Source organism: Oncorhynchus nerka, unplaced genomic scaffold (assembly GCF_034236695.1).
Source record: "Oncorhynchus nerka isolate Pitt River unplaced genomic scaffold, Oner_Uvic_2.0 unplaced_scaffold_869, whole genome shotgun sequence".
Classification (NCBI taxonomy): Eukaryota; Metazoa; Chordata; class Actinopteri; order Salmoniformes; family Salmonidae; genus Oncorhynchus; species Oncorhynchus nerka.
Genome location: NW_027040417.1, coordinates 150,403 through 157,896, shown reverse-complemented (window position 1 = coordinate 157,896; position 7,494 = coordinate 150,403). Strand labels below are relative to the sequence as shown.

At 46.4% G+C, this 7,494-nt stretch overlaps 1 long non-coding RNA gene across 1 annotated transcript; it reads left to right on the top strand.

Moving 5' to 3' along the window:
- The first annotated feature begins 773 nt into the window (after positions 1-773).
- LOC135570969 (uncharacterized) lies at positions 774-1,894 on the top strand. The gene is made up of 2 exons (XR_010463610.1): positions 774-1,313; positions 1,358-1,894. It is a non-coding gene; the product is annotated as an uncharacterized LOC135570969 (long non-coding RNA).
- The last annotated feature ends 5,600 nt before the right edge of the window (positions 1,895-7,494 follow it).

The following is a 7,494-nucleotide window of genomic DNA, read 5'->3' as shown; positions in this document are numbered from 1 at the left end:
ATAGTAACAGAGTGTTGTGATGCAGGGTTACTATAGTAACAGAGTGTTGTGATGCAGGGTTACTATAGTAACAGAGTGTTGTAATGCAGGGTCACTATAGCAACAGAGTGTTGTGATGCAGGGTCACTATAGCAACAGAGTGTTGTGATGCAGGGTTACTATAGCAACAGAGTGTTGTAATGCAGGGTCACTATAGCAACAGAGTGTTGTAATGCAGGGTCACTATAGCAACAGTGTTGTAATGCAGGGTCACTATAGCAACATAGTGTTGTAATGCAGGGTCACTATAGCAACATAGTGTTGTAATGCAGGGTCACTATAGCAACAGAGTGTTGTGATGCAGGGTCACTATAGCAACAGAGTGTTGCGATGCAGGGTCACTATAGCAACAGAGTGTTGTAATGCAGGGTTACTATAGCAACAGAGTGTTGTGATGCAGGGTTACTATAGTAACAGAGTGTTGTAATGCAGGGTCACTATAGCAACAGAGTGTTGTGATGCAGGGTCACTATAGCAACATAGTGTTGTGATGCAGGGTCACTATAGCAACATAGTGTTGTAATGCAGGGTCACTATAGCAACAGAGTGTTGTGATGCAGGGTCACTATAGCAACAGAGTGTTGCGATGCAGGGTCACTATAGCAACAGAGTGTTGTAATGCAGGGTTACTATAGCAACAGAGTGTTGTAATGCAGGGTCACTATAGCAACAGAGTGTTGTGATGCAGGGTCACTATAGCAACAGAGTGTTGCGATGCAGGGTTACTATAGCAACAGAGTGTTGTAATGCAGGGTCACTATAGCAACAGAGTTCTCTCTGCTCTGCTCTCTCTTTCTGCTCTCTCTCTCTTCTCTGCTCTCTTTCTGCTCGCTCTCTCTGCTCTCTCTTCTCTCTCACTCTCTGATCTCACTCTCTGCTCTCTTCTCCTCGCTCTGCTCTATCAGCTCTCTCAGCCTGCTCTCTGCTCTCTCTCTGCTCTCTCTTTTCTCTGCTCTCTCTCTCTCTCTCTCTCTCTCTCACACTCTCTGCTCTCTCTCTCCCACACACTCTGCTCTCTCTCTGCTCTCTCTCTCTCCCACATTCTGCTCTCTCTCTCTCCCACACTCTGCTCTCTCTCTGCTCTCTCTCCCACACTCTCTGCTCTCTCTCTCTCCCACACACTCTAATCTCTCTCTCTGCTCTCTCTCTCCCACACACTCTAATCTCTCTCTCTGCTCTCTCTCTCCCACACTCTGCTCTCTCTCTCACTTTCTCTTATCTTAACAGTGGTGCAGTTTGGACAATCACCACTTGATGGCAGTGTTCAACCAGAAGTGATGAAAAGAACATCACTGCAGAGAGAGAGAGAGAGAGAGAGTCTAATATACTGATATACAGTAACATTCACAAAGTATTCAGTAACATTCAGAAAGTATTCAGACCCCTTGACTTTTTACACATTTTGTCACGTTACAGCCTTATTCTAAAATGAATTAAATGTGTTTTTCCCCTCATCAATCTACACACAATAACGCAGAATTACAAAGCAAAAACGGTTCACTTTATGTGTGAACATTTTTATTTAAAAAAAAGTAGATATCACAGAGAGAGAGGGAGAGTAGAGAGTCAGACAGAGGGAAAGAGAGAGATGGAGGGGAGAGAGTCAGAACAGAGGGAAAGAGAGAGATGGAGGGGAGAGAGTCAGAACAGAGGGAAGAGAGAGATGGAGGCTAGAGAGTCAGAACAGAGGGAAAGAGAGAGATGGAGGGGAGAGAGTCAGAACAGAGGGAAGAGAGAGATGGAGGGTAGAGAGTCAGAACAGAGGGAAAGAGAGAGAGGGAGGGTAGAGAGTCAGAACAGAGGGAAAGAGAGAGATGGAGGGTAGAGAGTCAGAACAGAGGGAAAGAGAGAGATGGAGGGGAGAGTCAGAACAGAGGGAAGAGAGAGATGGAGGGGAGAGAGTCAGAACAGAGGGAAAGAGAGAGATGGAGGGGAGAGAGTCAGAACAGAGGGAAGAGAGAGATGGAGGGGAGAGAGTCGGAACAGAGAGAGAGAGAGAGGGAGAGAGAGATGAGAGTCAGAACAGAGGGAAAGAGAGAGAGAGGGAGGGTAGAGAGTCAGAACAGAGGGAGGGTAAGAGTCAGAACAGAGGGAAAGAGAGAGATGGAGGGGAGAGAGTCAGAACAGAGGGAAGAGAGAGATGGAGGGTAGAGAGTCAGAACAGAGGGAAAGAGAGAGATGGAGGGAGAGAGTCAGAACAGAGAGAAAGAGAGAGAGAGAGAGATGAGAGTCGCAACAGAGGGAAAGAGAGAGAGAGGGAGGGTAGAGAGTCAGAACAGAGGGAGGGTAGAGAGTCAGAACAGATTGAAAGAGAGAGAGGGAGGGTAATGAGTCATAACAGAGGGATGGTAGAGAGTATGAACAGATGGAAAGAGAGAGAGGGAGGGGAGAGAGTCAGAACAGAGGGAAAGAGAGAGAGAGGGAGGGAGGGGAGAGAGTCAGAACAGAGGGAAAGAGAGAGAGAGAGGGAGGGTAGAGTGTCAGAACAGAGGGAAAGAGAGAGAGGGAGGGTTGAGAGTCAGAACAGAGGGAAAGAGAGAGTCAGAACAGAGGGAAAGAGAGAGAGAGAGGGAGGGGAGAGTGTCAGAACAGAGGGAACGAGAGAGAGAGAGGGAGGGAAGAGTGTCAGAACAGAGGGAAAGAGAGAGAGAGAGAGGGAGGGGAGAGAGTCAGAACAGAGGGAAAGAGAGAGAGAGAGAGGAAGGGTAGAGAGTCAGAACAGAGGGAAAGAGAGAGAGAGAGAGGGAGGGGGAGTGTCAGAACAGAGGGAAAGAGAGAGAGAGGGAGGGGAGAGAGTCAGAACAGAGGGAACGAGAGAGAGAGGGCGGGGAGAGAGTCAGATCAGAGGGAAAGAGAGAGAGAGCGAGGGTAGAGAGTCAGAACAGATGGAAAGAGAGAGAGAGAGGGAGGGGAGAGAGTCAGAACAGAGGGAAGAGCAGAAGGGAGGAGAGAGAGGGAGGGAGGGAGGGTAGAGAGTCAGAACAGAGGGAAAGAGAGAGAGAAAGAGAGGGTAGAGAGTCAGAACAGAGGGAAGGAGAGAGAGGGAGGGGAGAGAGTCAGAACAGAGGGAAAGAGAGAGAGAGAGAGAGGGAGGGGAGAGAGTCAGAACAGAGGGAAAGAGAGAGAGAGAGGGAGGGTAGAGAGTCAGATCAGAGGGAAAGAGAGTGAGAGGGAGGGTAGAGAGTCAGAACAGAGGGAAAGAGAGAGAGAGGGAGGGTAGAGAGTCAGAACAGAGGGAACGAGAGAGAGAGGGAGGGGAGAGAGTCAGATCAGAGGGAAAGAGAGAGAGAGGGAGGGTAGAGAGTCAGAACAGATGGAAAGAGAGAGAGAGAGGGAGGGGAGAGAGTCAGAACAGAGGGAAGAGCGAGAGAGGGAGGAGAGAGAGGGAGGGAGGGAGGGAGGGTAGAGAGTCAGAACAGAGGGAAAGAGAGAGAGAGGGAGGGTAGAGAGTCAGAACAGAGGGAAAGAGAGAGAGAGGGAGGGTAGAGAGTCAGAACAGATGGAAAGAGAGAGAGAGAGGGAGGGGAGAGAGTCAGAACAGAGGGAAGAGCGAGAGAGAGGATGTGTGGAATTTGCTTTATGTTTGGTAATTGGGGGCCTTTGAGCCCTGATGGGCTGGGTGACATCAGTGACTCTCTATGATATTACTGTTGCTGTGGAGGGAGAGCAGAGAGAGAGACAGACAGACAGACAGACAGACAGACAGACAGACAGACAGACAGACAGGTAATCAGGAATTCCTCCCAAGGTGTGTATATTGATTTTAGTCCCCTTCTCATTAACTAGCTACTGACAGTGACCAGAGATGGCTAGATTGAGCTAGAGGGGTGTGTGTGGTGTGTGTGTGTGTGTGTGTGTGTGTGTGTGTGTGCGTGCGTGCAAGCGTGTGTTTTTGTGAGAGAGTTAACAGGACTTTCAATAAGAATGACACACACAGCTCTGATTCCATTTTCTGCTTTGTGTTTCAATTAGGTCTCAGTGGAATAGTGACTCTCTGAGAGATATGAGTTCCTGTGTAAACTTTTGTTATTAACCAAATACTTATTTTCCACCATAATTTGCAAATAAATGAATTAAAAATGTGATTTTCTGGATTTTTTTCCCCTCATTTTGTCTGTCATAGTTGAAGTGTACCTATGATGAAAATTACAGGCCTTTCTCATCTTTTTAAGAGGGAGAACTTGCACAATTGGTGGCTGACTAAATACTTTTTTGCCCCACTGTAGTTGGTCACGGATGTGTTAACACAATGTGTTGGGCCTCATTATGAATGGTTAAGGTTTGGGATAGAGTTTAAACATTAAGATTAGGGCCTCATTATGAATGGTTAAGGTTTGGGATAGAGTTTAAACATTAAGGTTAGGGCCTCATTATGAATGGTTAAGGTTTGGGATAGAGTTTAAAGAGTGTCTCTAACACTGGGATCAACCTTCTGGTCCAGAGTCATGGGGTTACCCCGCATCCACCACCCTCTGTCTCTACCACTGGGATCAACCTTCTGGTCCAGAGTCATGGGGTTACTCCCCCCATCCACCACCCTCTGTCTCTACTACTGGGATCAACCTACTGGTCTAGAGTCATGGGGTTACCCCCCATCACCAACCTCTGTCTCTATCACTGGGATCAACCTCCTGGTCCAGAGTCATGGGGTTACCCCCCCCCCCTCCTGAGCTTCCTCTCAGTCTTGAGCTACCCCTCAGTCCCGAGCTACCCCTCAGTCCCGAGCTACCCCTCAGTCCCGAGCTGCCTCAGTCCCGAGCTACCCCTCAGTCCCGAGCTACCCCTCAGTCCCGAGCTACCCCTCAGTCCCGAGCTACCTCAGTCCCGAGCTACCTCAGTCCGGAGCTACCTCAGTCCCGAGCTACCTCAGTCCCGAGCTACCCCTCAGTCCCGAGCTACCTCAGTCCCGAGCTACCCCTCAGTCCCGAGCTACCTCAGTCCCGAGCTACCTCAGTCCCGAGCTACCCCTCAGTCCCGAGCTACCTCAGTCCCGAGCTACCCCTCAGTCCCGAGCTACCCCTCAGTCCGAAGCTGCCCCTCAGTCCAGTGGGGCCCTTGGTTAAGGTTAGTAGGCCAAGGTCGGCGGCGAGGGTCTCCAATCTAAGGACGCGAAGTAAGCGGACTAAGACTGTGTTGGAGTGGGGTCCACGTCCAGCGCCAGAGCCGCCACCGTGGACAGACGCCCACCCAGACCCTCCCCTATGGATTTAGGTTTAGGTGTGCGGCCGGGAGTCCGCACCTTTGGGGGGGTACTGTCACGCCCTGGCCTTAGTATTCTGTGTTCTCTTTATTATTGTGGTTAGGCCAGGGTGTGACATGGGTGAATTATGTGTTTGTCTTGTCTAGGGGTTTTGTAGATTGATGGGGTTGTGTTTAGTATAGTAGTCTAGGTAAGTCTATGGTTGCCTGGAGTGGTTCTCAATCAGAGGCAGGTGGTTATCGTTGTCTCTGATTGGGAACCATATTTAGGCAGCCATATTCTTTAGGTATTTCGTGGGTGATTGTTCCTATCTCTGTGTTTGTTGCACCAGATAGGGCTGTTTCGGTTTTTCACGTTTCTTGTTTTTGTATATTGTTCGTAGTTTCATCTTTCATTGAAGATTTTTATGAATAACCACGCTGCATTTTGGTCCTCCTCTCCTTCACCAGAAGAAAACCATAACAAAGATAAAGCAAAGCAGTTCATCACACACAACGACACAGAGTTACACATGGAGTAAAACAAACATACAGTCAATAATACAGTAGAAACAGGTCTATATACGATGTGAGCAAATGAGGTGAGATAAGGGAGGTAAAGGCAAAAAAGGCCATGGTGGCGAAGTAAATACAATATAGCAAGTAAAACACTGGAATGGTAGATTTGCAATGGAAGAATGTGCAAGGTAGAAATAAAAATAATGGGGTGCAAAGGAGCAAAATAAATAAATTAATTAAATACAGTTGGGAAAGAGGTAGTTGTTTGGGCTAAATTATTGGTGGGCTATGTACAGGTGCAGTAATCTGTAAGATGCTCTGACAGTTGGTACTTAAACTTAGTGAGGGAGATAAATGTTTCCAGTTTCAGAGATTTTTGTAGTTCGTTCCAGTCATTGGCAGCAGAGAACTGGAAGGAGAGGCGGCCTAAGAAATAATTGGTTTTGGGGATGACTAGAGAGATATACCTGCTGGAGCGTGTGCTACATGTGGGAGATGCTATGGTGACCAGCGAGCTGAGATAAGGGGGACTTTACCTAGCAGGGTCTTGTAGATGACATGGAGCCAGTGGGTTTGGCGACGAGTATGAAGCGAGGGCCAGCCAACGAGAGCGTACAGGTCGCAATGGTGGGTAGTATATGGGGCTTTGGTGACAAATTCTAAGCTCTGACCAGTGGAATGATGAATACAGGACCCCGGGTCCAGTGGAGGAATCCGGATCTTTTAATTATGTTGACGAGACAATATTTGATGTTTAGGAGATTTAGGTTATTCATATTTCAATGTATGGACTGTTTTGAAATGACGATTGTAACGAAAATCCTGATAAGAAGTGTTCTGATTCTGATGTAGGTTAAAACAGTCACGGGCGTTGATCGTGTGTACATACGTGTATTGGTTTGTATTATTCCTAGGATATCATTGACATTTCCTTTTAGTGTTTAATGATGGTATGAATTGTTTTGTCATTTTTAGGGTGGATTGTTAGAATTATTATGAATAAATGAATAAACAATATCCCCATTTAAAATAGAACTCTAACTAAGTAAACTTTTACTCTGTTTTATTATATCTGACTAACAATATGAGTTCATAAGAAGGGATTGTGAGACACGGACAAGGAGTAATTAAAGTTAATGAACACCATTCCAACTAGGCAGAAACGAATGGGTTGTGGACTGTGTAAACACATAAGGTAGTTAACCTATGGTTGAACCTACGGAACTGAGCTCTGGGGTTTTTAGATAAGACAGTGAGTGCATTCCTAATTTTTCTGTTAATTAGAACTGTCAGATCAGTGGTGATCGATAATGTTGAGGGGTCAAAAGTTACCTGGGAGTGTGTTAGTAAGTTAGAATGAACTTTTACCTCACTTTGTCCCTGTCGAGAGGAGGGGATTCTGTTAAAACAATGAAATGGCGTCATGTTTTGTATATAAACTGTTGCTCGTGGTGAAGTGGCAGCGCGCTCCGAGAATAAATTATGTTACCTATTATTGAAAAGACTGGTCTCCGTCTATTTTATGCAAACAAGAATCTTACAAATTCTCATAAAATAGATTAAGGGTTTTGAATTAATGAAAACACATTGGCATCATTAAATTACAGTAACAGTTTTATTCAGTAATAATATATATCTGCCTCACTCTCAGTGAAATCAGTAGTACTGCTAGGTTTTACACAGTAATAATATATATCTGTCTCACTCTCAGTGAAATCAGTAGTACTGCTAGGTTTTACACAGTAATAATATATATCT